We start from the raw sequence: 9,956 nt of genomic DNA on the forward strand, positions 1-9,956 counted from the left end.
TTTTTTACCTACGTGACTTTACCGAAAAAACCTAAGAATATGAATCATACAATGTTGGCGTTCGTTGTATTGTAGCCTGGGGGGGGGATGAAAATCCGAGTCAACCCCTGACCGGGATTTGAACTCTCCAAACCCTCTGATTGCAAAATCATGAGCTCAAAACACCCGCAGCAACTCTCCGCTAGATGCATGACAATAACGCGTTGGGTAAAATAAAAATACAAATAAATAAAAGCATTACGGTGCATGTCTTCGCCATGCGGCAATCTGTGGAGCCTGTCAATTTTTAAACAACGGAATGGCAACACACCCATCCAATCACACCTACGAATTATGAATGAGGAGAAAATAAAACAAATAATGTCCAAGTGGACAGACGACAGTCTGGGTGACGATACTATTAATGAGTGTGTGGCAAGTGAAAGGAAACTTCAGATTGCCCAGAATAAGCTGGCACGCAGGAATGGATAATAAGACTCGACACAAATGGATTCAATAATTCATTGCTGTACTACATCTGCTGGCCACATCACTGTCAAACCCTGCCACAATTTGTTTTAGCCATGTGACCAAACATTGCCAAGATATATTGTCATGCCAAGCTTGCGAAATTTGGCCCGGGCCGCACACATCGTTGTCTGCTTGTGGGAATGTATCCTCCACCCAAGGGTTAACACCCACCCATAGCTTACACGTGCAGACGGCGCGGCGCACACGCCTTTGCATTTAGAGATAACGTCACATCTTTTGGCCATCAGGAATCACAATAAGGCCGCCACTGTACGCACCGGTGGGGCCATAACCCAAGAACAATGCACCATTGCAGCCCCCGTGCATCAGGACGCCGCGTTGTGTTTTCCACGCCGTTAAAATGCGGGCGGCATCTCCAAACGTTGCGCAGATTAATTACAGGGATATTCGTGAAATTGGCAAACAGCTCAGCGGAGGATAAAAAGACTGGCAGATGGAATATAAAACGGCGTTTGTTAGTTATGGACGGTGGAAAGAAGCCTGCATGCGATTGACAGCGAGGGGGCGTCACAATGAAGAGGGGATTCCTCATCACAGAACAACTAAATCCACGGGGAAGGGAGCGCCTGATACATCTAAGAGTAACAATTGATGTCAGAGGAATATTAGCTTCTAAAGATAATGGTGCGCTAGGTTACAGAGCTCTGTGAAGACTAATGGAGATCTTACAGTGAATTTGGCTCGTGCCCCATGAGCAAGGTTCATTATAAATCCTAATTGTATACAGAAAAAATCCGCGACTGCCCACATTGGGTGTGGCGAATAGATCATGCGCAAATTTAACGGAAAACTATCAGTCATTCCTCTAATGGTATTGGTAAAGTCCATCAAATTCCAATGCTTTCGGCAAGAATCAATTCCGAATTATGCCAAGATGCAATTCGACGGCTGCATTTCAAATCAATTCCAATCCATTCGGTCAATGCTTAGGTGAGCGGTAAACACACACCGGCTGAAACATTGCTCAGTAAGATTAATGTGCATTTTACTCACTCGCATGCCAATCCGGTGTCGTGGGTGTAACTGAAAGCACAGATGGCTTAATTGTTTTAATAGGCGTCATATTCGCTGTGTAATGTTTTAGTTAGCTGCCTCCATATCCCTCGCCAATATAACACGCAGCTACATTCACTGCACAAACCACCAGAATTGATGTTGAGCTAAAGCCAATTATGTATTATCGCACACAACAACAACAAGACCTAACAAGCGCGTTTGCACACATACACACACACACACATACAGAAAACCCAACAGCTACATTACCAAGTTAAAGTCATCCGCAATTGATTACCAATTAAATGTGTTTTACAATGCTATACAATGCACCGCAAAGAGTAACAATGTAAGCCAAGTGCCGGCCATGGACACGAGTGTGGGTATTTATTAAAGCTCGGCTGCCTCATTTGGCAGCACACGATGAGAATTCGAAATGAACCTCGAGAGCACCGAGGTGCAGTGGCGGCGGCGGTAGCAGCGGAAACAGCAGCGGTAGCAGCGGAAACAGCAGCGGTAGCAGCGGAAACAGCAGCGGCAGTAGCAGCGGTGGCAGCAGCGGCGGCAGCAGCGGCAGTATCAGCGGTAGCAACGGCGGTAGCAGCAGCGGTAGCAGCGGAAACAGCAGTGGCAGTAGCAGCGGCAGTAGCAGCGGTGGCAGCAGCGGTGGCGCTCAACAAAAGCACAAGCGGTGGAAACGTGAAGAAGGTGCACAAGCGACTAACCGCACGACGAGCGGCCACGTGCACGTTCGTTAAAACCAGCGGAGCTTGGCCACCGACCCTGCTGAAGGTTGAAATAAAACTACGGCAGTAAAGAGTTTGGCGCCGCCGGTACGGCGGGCGTTGGTTAAGGCGCTTGCCACGCGTCGCTCGGCACGAACAACCTCATACAACGGCGAAGCCAACTTTGAGACGGCGTTTAGCGGTCATCAGCAAAAACAAAGTTTGGCCCTCGGGATGTCCACAGGGAGGGCCCTCAATCTCCCAAGACTTTACCGATGGAAAGGCAGTGTGTCTGCACACCGGGGCTTGCGATGGGTCAGGGTGCGGCAAAAGTGTAATGTCGTTGTTTGTGGTGTTTTCGTGAATTTCTAAGTGGAACGTTCACACACGGGTGGACTGGATGGCAAAGTCCCACTGATCGGCCACCAAGGTCACCGGAGGTCACGGCCTCTCGACTTCGGTTTGCTGGGGCGTCTGTAAGACGGTCGACTACGCCGATCGTCCCGCGGACAGCGGAGCACCAACGAATCGTGCACCGCGTTCGATGTCGACACATCGAGGAATGTCCACGCGTCGTGTGTGAAAGAGGCCAAGGCGTGCTTTCCTGGCAAACGGCGCGCAGGTCTAGCATCAGCTGCAATACGTTACTGTGCGGACGTCTGGTCCCGCATCCTGTGTGCGTGCGTGCGTGCGCGCGCGTGCGTCGTCCGCTCAGGAACGGCATTGCACAGTCTCTCCCCGACCTGGCTTCCTCCACGGCTTCTCTTCCAGCGAGTCGAGGTTGAAATCCAGGACGGGGACGCCATTGATGTTCCCCAAGGCTTTCATGTCCACCCCCTTCTTCTGCTTGCCGGCTGCGCACACACGACGACAGTTCATCGTTAATCATCGGCTCATCACCGGCAGATAGGCCACCTGGGGCCATCAAGAAGCCACGAACTCATCAACCGGCGAAGGCGTTCAGCTTTTTTTGTTCCATCCCACTTGCTTCATGGCGGGCACCCCAAGGTGTCTCGCTGAAGGTCGCTTTCCAGACAAAGCGTGCTCTTTCATCCACCGTTATATTCTTGACAAGCTGTTCACATCTAATGACATCAACAGCACAATAACGTAGACAATCGTTTTTTTTTACGGCGAGGTCTGCCGCGGCTTGTTCATTAACGCGCCTTCGGGGGATCGTCCCGTCTAGCGCAATGGAGACCCGCTCAACCCAGCGCTGCCATTCCTGCCACAATGAGTGGCTTGGTCGATGACCTGCGGGTTCTGACGTGTGAACTCTTATCAATGCTACAAAATAGACGCGGGTCCACGAAACTGCCCGCATTTGGCGTACACTCATTACCAGCCGTCCAGATTTTTTCGCTTGTCATCCAGCACCTGACAAGATTGACACAAACAAGGCTATTATAATTTGACTTCACGTAGCCAAGGACATCAGGTTGGGTGTCACTTCTGAAAATCTCATTATTGAAACAATAGGTTTGTTTCATTGCCTCCTGTAAAGCAAATCTGAGCCTCGCACATCCAATTCTACCTTTTCGTGCGAACAATAAACGTGCGCAGGGTGCGCCGTGTACAGCGGAAAAAAGTGTGGCTGGCATGGGCCCTTGCGCCAAGGAATGCGATGGGGGGCGGGGCGGCCCCCCCCGTCCAATAACTTTTCCCTCCTCCCCCCTACATAGACTGGGCACTGGGCCCCCCGCGGAACCAGTGGGCTCTGGTTGAGTTGCACCACCGACACAATTGACAGCTACGCCACCGCTTATGCAACGGCGTGAGCCAATGCACGTTTATCTGCCCCCCACAATGTTTGGACTGTCCAATGTGAATTTCACACATCGCGGACATGGGACGGCGGGATGCGCCGTGAGCAACAGCGTAGGGCGGTACGTGGAAACTTCAGGCACGACGGTCTTGCATCGAGGCACGTTTTACCTGCAGCAGTGTTGACACACGACTGGGTCTGGGTCTTTATATTGAGGCTCACGGGATTGCCACTGTGAGCAGAGCTGTAATGAAAGAGCAACGCCGACATATTCACATGGAACACAACATCGCCATCTACACTGCCTGGTGTCTTCATGGAGACCAGGAATAATAGGATCGTGAGATTAATGTCCCACGTCAATCTGCCGCCTCTGGTTGCAGGCCACTCCACGCCGTGTTGGTCATTAGGGTCGTCTGACCATACTTCACCACAGTGGTGATGGAGGAGGGGCCAGTACCGGTTCAATCATCTCAGCTGGCTGTCACGTTAGCTGCAGTTGAGATCGCAACTCATGCGCGTTCATGTGAATATGCTTTCTGTGGTTTAGTTTGTTGTCCTTCCCCCGCACCTCCAATTAACATAGTTGGCTACGTACGGTGCGACAGAAGTTCAATATGCATACATATAGGTCACTGGGTTTGTATCGAAATACTGAACACACTGTGCCACCGCCGCCCCCCCCACCCCCCCCCCCCCATTAATATGGTACGAATCCAGCAATAACACAGCTGCCTTAAACACGGCCGTAACTTACGAGCGTGTTAAATTCACAGTGATAACCATTCCATTTGTGCTCCGCTGAACGCGTTGTAAATCGCACACTTGCTCAGCCATTAAGGTAAAAAAAACCGAACCTCAAACCCCAACTCTGGCTGCCGCTGATGCTGTCATTGCTCCCGAAAGCTTTAACAAACGGCGCGCATCGTTTGGGAGTAAACGGGCGAGCGGTCGTTGTCAGCAGCGGTGCCTGCAACTGCTCCCACGTGAGCAGAACGCATGCGTTCCAGGGCACTTGGTACATTTGCAGATGCAATCGGGGGACACATCCCCACAATGCCCGCTTTATAGGTGTGTAATGATGCCATCAATCCATTAAAATTGATTCTAAGGCACACGGCACATGCGCAGGATCGCACGCGTGTGCGTATATTGCTCTAGATACATACACGTTGTGTGTAATGAGTTCACGTAAGCCCAGCGGCCACTAGAGGCCCCTAAATTCACAGTAATAATCAAGTCCTGAATTTAAATAATAATAAAGTCGTGAATTGAATCGTAACCCATAATTCTGAATATTAATTGAATCGCAGGGGGGGGGGGTGATATCATTCCATATTCATTTAGTTATATTCAAAATCAGTTTCTTTGCTGCTGAGTTTGCATTGATTGTTAAAGAGTGCTGGCTGGAATCACTGAGATCCTGGGTTCTCTAGTGTAGTATTGGAATTGATGGTCTCAGCAGGTCACCAATGGCTGCACCAAAAAAAAAACCACAGACTAAATTTGGTGCTACACAATTTGGTTGAGGTCCAGCTGACAATTTAATATGAACGTACTGCGACAAACCTCACTGTCATTTGCACAGTGAGTGGGAAAGTGCTACTCCCGATTGTGTAGACCACAGGTTACTTGAATGGCTTTTTTTCCCCGAGGTAGCTCTCTCTGTGGTATCTGCTTCCGTAGGCCATTCGTTTGACATTAAGAGTTACACCGCCGTGGAAAATCGGAACAGATATGACACCGATGGCACAATTGAGATACAATTGTGGAAACGCACGTTTAAAAAAAGGTTGTTGCTATTAGTCCACTTATATGCAGATATTAAAAAAAAAATAGCTTCACGTGCACTTAAGAGACAAGGCTGCATGCATAAATAAGCATACCGTTAAATCATAAAGTATATGATCATGGGTGAACTGTGCTGGCACTTTTGATCTTAATCCCACTCTGATGTTTAAATCTCACAGGAATATGCCCAGCTGTATGATTCATAACCTGTGTGCGTAGGTTACGTGCCGAGTACGTGCCTCCGGGGTTTGAGGCACTACGGGCCGAATATTAAAAGCCTGCCATGCTCCAATGCCGGGGCTTCATTTTATCTGATACATAGTAGAAGGAAATGATAATCTACCATTGTTCTGTAACTAAACAATTTCCCATAATGCACATGGTTTGGGACAATTCAAGTGATTATTAAATTTCGATTTAAAGCTTTCGTGACTGCAGGGATTAATCTTCTTGGTTCTTTCGGTAAAGTCACGTAGAAGGGAAATAATAAAATAAAAAATAAAAATGTATTATGTTTTATTATTTTATTATTTCCCTTCTACGTGACTTTACCGAAAGAACCAAGAAGATGATTATTAAATATTCTCCCCAATTTTACTCCCATCACGCTCTCGGTGTCACTCCATGAGAGAGTGACTCGTCAGAACCCGTGCAATGTGGCGCGTCACAACGTGTTAGAGAAAAGCCCGCAGGAGGAGGTGGTATCGCACGGCCACATCGGTGGTCCCTTCCTGTGACCTCTTTCCCACATCAAAAGCACTGCACTTTTTCACGTGCCCTGCTATAGATGTTCTTTGGGTATCAATGAGACCCAAAATGTGTTTTTTTTTCTTTTTCAGAGTTGGAATTTGAAAAAACACATGGATTTGTGTGTATTTGAATGCAGTCGTTGGTGACCTGGGTGAGATCATTAACTCGTTCTATGCTTTGTAAGCCCAGACCTACAGGACCCGTTTTGCCAGCAGTCCATTTACCATATTGGCCAAGTCTGTGTTTGAACATCTTAACATCTGTATTATTGCCAGGCAGAGTAAAGCCTTTTCCTTCATTTTTAATCAACTTGAAAGGCCGGTTTAACTATTTAACTTTTTTTTTCCACCAGGTAAGGCGCACCGAGCAATAACAGCTCTTTTTCCGAAGCGACCTGACCACAAACGATAGCTCAACGAAGCGGCTCGTCGTCACATGGAAATGCACGCTGATTCTAAATGTGAAGGGAAAAAAAACCCAGAGAACCCAAAGAAAAATGCACGTGACCATGGGGAGAAAAAGAGAGAGAGAGAGAGAACACGCAAAGTCGAACTACAGAGCAGGTGTCAAGTGGACTGCTGAGCCACTCAGCCACCTTCAGCACTGGTGGATGGGGGGGGGGGTCCAATTAAAGCACCCACAGAAGGATTCTGTAAAACCACCCTCTTACACAACAAGCCGCCCGTAGCACATACATGGCTAGGCCATTCACGTCACATTTCTCCTATCATCGGAGCCTTTGCACGGATAAATAGAAAGTGGAAGTCTCCGTCAATTCATCATATCGTCAAGAGTCATGGTGCAGGTGAGAGGAAGTCGTGACGACAATGTAGTGGCCACGCAATACAATCATTTAAGCCTTTGTTCACACATGACAAACCGACTTGGAAGTAGTGGCAACATCGTGTGTGCTCATCGGAAACCTTTGAACGGATGAGCTCTGAAGACCCGGACGTGACAGACGAGTCAAAAGCGGGGCCACGGATAATCAACCACAAAAACAAATCGCCAACTAGATTATTTTTAGCGAATGTATCTAACTTCATCGTCGCAGCTCATTTCGAGTCACGTGCAAGATTTGGAAGCAGAACAACTTATCACATGTGTCATGCGAATCAGTAAATGCATCTTATTATTATTGTTGTTGTTGTTGTTTTGTCCAGGACGAGTGGCCACACACCTGCGGGTTTTGGTTCCGGTGCGGATGTTGCCGATGGTAACTTCAATGTCATCGTCGTCGTCGTCGTCATCGTCGTCGTCGTCATCGTCATAATCGTCGACATCAAAGCCTCCGCTCTCTCGGAGATGCTGCTTCAATCCACCGACATCAGTGCCGACCTCCTGCTCGCCCAACAGTCGACAAAGCACAAGTGCGGAACGCGATCAACCACGGGACGCACGCTCAAGTCTCCACGTCGTCCCAACAAACCCTCCTGGCAATCCGCGTCTTGGATGAGGGATACCCAGCGCCGTGCGAGTCGCGGGGGGGTTATTTGACCGTACTTCACCAAGCCGGTCGGTGCGAGTTGGTGAAGGCGGGGGGAGGATAGACGTAGGAGTTGATGCACTGCCCTCTATAGCCTCGATAGCCCATCGTGTGGCACAGCCCTGGAAATCCTCACACAGGTTGGTAAACAAATGCCTGGGGCTATTTGGCTATGTGTGCATATATACAGGGTGATTCAAACTGTTTTTGTTAACACTTATATGGGACTATCGTTTTTAATAGACTGTAACATGATAACAAATGTCATGTTAACAGCTTTAAAAAGTCAGAAGAGTCCCCACTTGTTCGCCATCATTGTCAACACACGCCTGGAATCTTCTCCAGGTGGTCTCCAGAGCCCAGAGGCACATTTATTGTGGTATTGCTGCTTCTGAGAAAATACAATTCTCAGAAGTGCTAAAAACATTTTTAAACACCCCGTATAAATGTATATATAAACCACACAACATCGACACTGGGGGAGACAAAGGCGGCCGGGCATGGAATTGGTCACCCACCCCCTCGGAGTGCCGTGCCGACCTTCATAGGTGTTACTCGCTAACAGCACTTGCCCCAAGTGTGTTAAGGCTATACGGGATATCTTTGTCTTTGTACTACGAAGATACAGTGTCACCGTGCCATTTACATGCACTTCAAATATTATCGCGGCGAGGTGAGCGGCACAAAGTGCAGTTGTTCCAGTTCTGCAGTGGAAAATTCACTCGAGGCCCCCACCGAACCTTACGACCCTGTTAAATATATACATCTACATAGATGTATCGATTTAATAATAATAACACGCAATTCATATTTAACCTCCAGACGGGTCCTCATTGCAAAGCTTTACGTTTTTAAAGAACCAGCCGACGAGGCAGAATTCACCACGTGGTTAAAGGGCGTGCGAAATTCAATAGCCTCAGCGATGGTGCGAGCCTTCGGTTATTACCGATTTCATGGCTCGTCTTGTACGGCTCGCAGACTGTTTGAAAATGAATGCACTAGGAGGCATTACTACCATATGAATCGTTTTTAATCTCTTCCCCGGCAAGCACATCATTTTAATTTACAATGGCAATTTAAGGTTATGCAGGTCTACCTTACTGTCATGGAGGCCGGTAATGCTCGATAAATCCAAGCAGCTGTCTCTGGGGGGGGGCAGGGCGATAGGAAAAAGGAACAATCACAAACAAACCATTACAATGACAACAGAGGCATTGACTCCACGCCACAATGGAGAGCACATTAACCCTTACAAATCGGAGAACATTTCAAGACCACTCGGTGGTCTTTAAATTATGTGGATGGGAAGTTACTGCCAGGGACCACAAAACCCGCGACCAGAGTTAGAAGCTTGGCCATGGCCAACATCAGTGGTGAGTGAACCGTTGCTGTCAACGCCCCCGCGCCTCCCTGACACCCCCCCCTTCTCCCCCCACGGCCCCCCACATTCACCAATATGCACTGACCAGTGTGGTTGACGATGCTCAAACCAACCCCAATGACCGACAGACAAGTCATGGGGAAGGAGGCCTTCATCCAGTTGTGGATTTAAATGGCTGTGAATGATTACAGTCGAGCACGGAGTCATTCACTGACAACAAATCGCAGATTTACAGTTATTTTATTTCTCATTATGTCTGTTAACCCAGGAAAACGTCACTATCAGGAGGGTCATGCCAAGTTTTGTTTTTGCAACAATGGGCGATGTTGCACTTGCATGCAATTCCAATTGGGTGATTTGAAAGTAATTTTTTTTCAGCATTGGGATGTCTTGGCCAATACCTGTTGCACGACACGCTTCTTGTAATCTATGCGAGTAAACCGGAGAATCGAATAGAAAGCGCGTGCACAACAGGGGGGAGAATCGTACAGTGTGAGATTGTGGGGCCGCAGTGGCTAGGAGATGTTAACT

This window comes from Lampetra fluviatilis, chromosome 19, assembly GCF_964198595.1.
Source record: "Lampetra fluviatilis chromosome 19, kcLamFluv1.1, whole genome shotgun sequence".
NCBI classification, from domain to species: Eukaryota; Metazoa; Chordata; class Hyperoartia; order Petromyzontiformes; family Petromyzontidae; genus Lampetra; species Lampetra fluviatilis.